The sequence below is a fragment of the Pezoporus wallicus genome, unplaced genomic scaffold, assembly GCF_028554395.1.
Source record: "Pezoporus wallicus isolate ANWC-B61680 ecotype Strahan unplaced genomic scaffold, APGP_CSIRO_Pwel_v1 scaffold_2146, whole genome shotgun sequence".
Taxonomy (NCBI): Eukaryota; Metazoa; Chordata; class Aves; order Psittaciformes; family Psittacidae; genus Pezoporus; species Pezoporus wallicus.
This window is the reverse complement of record NW_026639769.1, coordinates 4,476,919-4,479,877: the sequence shown is the minus strand read 5'-3', so window position 1 is coordinate 4,479,877 and position 2,959 is coordinate 4,476,919. Positions and strand designations below refer to the sequence as shown.

General features: G+C 44.8%; 1 long non-coding RNA gene across 1 annotated transcript; it reads left to right on the top strand.

Annotated features, from left to right (window-relative positions):
- Positions 1-284: 284 nt before the first annotated feature.
- Positions 285-2,959, top strand: LOC130602839 (uncharacterized). The gene is made up of 3 exons (XR_008972991.1): positions 285-515; positions 1,599-1,780; positions 2,869-2,959. It is a non-coding gene; the product is annotated as an uncharacterized LOC130602839 (long non-coding RNA).

Here is a 2,959-nt window from a genome sequence, read left to right as displayed (position 1 = left end):
ACCTGCAGCACTGACTGCCAGTTTTCTCCTTAGATATTGAGTGGTGCTGCTTCTGCTGCCTTCTTGGTATCTCTGTCTTCCACCTTTCTAACCGGGGTTTACCCATCCCTCCAGCCTATGTTATTTGCCCTATGCCTGCTGCAGGAGGGTGGGCTCTGGAGTCACTCCTCTATTATTCTCTGGCTCCTTGGCTTCTGACATTTTTGTGGAAATCCATCCTACCTTCCCAACATGCAGCACTGGCCCCCAAACCTAATCTTCTATCTATGCCACTCCCTTCAAGTCTTAGATATCCAGAAGCTGCTTTTCTCCAGCAAAGGAGCTAAACTTGATTTATAAACTCTATGGTTGTGATCAGTGCAGGTGACTGCTCAACTTCTTTTAAGCCTCTCCTTTTCCCTAGAAGGCTTAGCAGTTGCAAGATCCTTTGTACTCACCTCATGGACTTGCTGAGCACAGCAATTGCAGTGGGAAGCCTTCCAGAGCCGCATTGCCTTGTGCATGACTCAATTCAGGTGAATCACTAGTGCTTAGAGCCAAAAAATCATAGTGACTGTATGAAGACCTGAAGGAAAACTCAGTGCAAGCTGATATATAACAGCCTTCAAATCCACTGAACCTTTAGAATATGAGTGTCCTAAATCCACTCTGCCTCCACTGATACTGGGGAGCCCACTGTAGCCTGGTAAAGGAAGGCAAAACATGGCCAGTGTTCCATCTCTTTAGTGCAATATTATATTGCAAAGGATAAAAGTTATCCTGAGTTCAGGGAGAGGCTGGGCAGAAGGCTGTTTAGCAGAGGGAAACCACACGTGCCTCAGGAAGCCCCTGGGCTGTGAATAGCTGGCAGCTGGGCCATGCCAAAGGTAGTGGGTATTTTTGCATTTACTCCAGGAATTTACTTTAGCTGTGGCCAGAGGCACTGCTGCGTACATGGCCCCTTGCCTGACGGGTACAGCCACTCCCAGGGAAGCTCTAGCTTCCCAGAGCATGGTGAGCTCTTGGGTCTCTTGCTCATCACACGCCATCTCCCCCCTGCTCTCCCTGTGCGTGTCTGCCCGCAATGGGAGCAGGTCCCCAGGGCATCGGAGACCTTTGTAGTCTGGACATTCCTGCCCCACATCAAGAGCAAAGAAAAAGCTGGTGTGCTGCCCGACACGCAGCTGGCAGGGCTAATTTTAGGTCAAGAGCTTTAAGTTTCCCTTCGAATAGCAAAGGCTGCAGTTTAAACCTTTCCCTGAGCAGGGGGGATATGTGTCCCTGACAGACAAGGACACAGAGTGTAAAAACTTGCCTTGCTTTAGTCAGCAGGAGTTTACCCCTTTGCTTGAATGAGGGGCTTTTCTGTCCATCCCTTACATTTCCATTGCAAAGGAACAGGAAGGTGCAGTCCCACACAGCAGTCAGCAAATCCTCTTGTTGGGAGCAGTGAATTTATGACTTTTCATGGTATCCATTAGTAGTAAGCAGAAGTTGCCTTGAGACAGACTTTTTGTTAATTAATCTTCTTAACATGCACCTTTGTTTCTAACTGGTGAATGAATTTGTTGTTCAAAGTCTTTCTCACATGTCCCTGCTTTTTTCTTTTTCTCTTCCAGGTTAATGGCTTTTTAATCCTTCATGGATAGTAAAACAATTACCAGGAGGCAAAAGCAGTAATTACACAGAGCAGAATAAATGCACGTGGTCAGACCCTCTGCTAACATAAATAGATTTTGAGAGATCTATTCCTACAAAACCTCTCCTGCCCTTCTTTTTCTCCAGAAGAGGAATTTAACATGTAAGTTCTCAGGGATGTTCCATCTTGCTGTTTATGTATGTTAAAATCTCCACATTTACTTCTTGGCTTTTTACTTTTACACTGTCTAGCAAAAGCCATCAGAGCACACACAAACTGCTCAGCTGTGCTAAATACTCCCAGCATGACTGCTTTGGTAACTGAAAACCAGAATCCCAAATGCTGAGTCTCTTGTGCTCCAGTATGTCCATGAAGCTGGACCATGGCACACAGGACTGGGAGGCTTTCAGGAGCAGTGCATGAGAGGAAAGGGCCCATCTCCACCCAGCAGGTGATCTCCTGATCTGAGAGGGCCAGAGGGGGATGTGGGACTCTGGACAGGTGCCTAAGTGGAGTCATTCAGATCAACTTTCTTCTATGTCTGAACATCACTTGTCCCTTCTTCCACTCTCCCTTCTGGGAGAGAGGGCCCAGGGCTGACCTGCTACACTGCACATGCTCTGGACTTTGGGAATGTGGAAGGACCAGCTGCAGCTCAGTTACATGATCATGAATTTTCATAGCCAGTTGCAGAGGAGGCAGTGGTACAAAACCAGCTCCAGCTGGCATGCCTGCAAACCGTGACATCCCCATTTCTTAATTGGAGTCAGTTTTACACAAAGTGCACAAACCACTCACCTTAGAAAAAGCAGCAAGGCGATATTGGCTGCAGTATCAGGACCCTCTGTTTCTTGCTGAGTCCTCACCAAAGTCTGTATTTTACTTAAGACTTGCCAGTTCGTCAGTTCTTAATTCACTTATCTGGTACTTGAGTGTTATTAGTTATTGTGGTAATTTATGATAGTACTGCAAACAATCAAGTGATCTACAAAAGGCAAATATCTTACGTCTTTTTAGTATCTGTTATCAACCAAACCAATAATTTAAGGTAAAGAGAAAATCAGGTTTCTTTCACAAGACCTTTTCCCTGTAAATCTTATTGATTATTTCACTGACATTCTTTATTTGCTGACTTCTATACTAGCATTTCATTACTTTGCCCAGCATTGCTAAGCTGACTGGCTTAGAATTACTTACATTACCCTAGTGATTTTTTTTTATATTTTTTTCATTATTTACCAAAAATGCAGCATTTCTCCAGTCCTCTAAAACATTTTCATAGAAGATTAACTGGTAGTGCGTTAGAGATCTCCTGAGACAATTCATTTCAGTTGTGAGGAT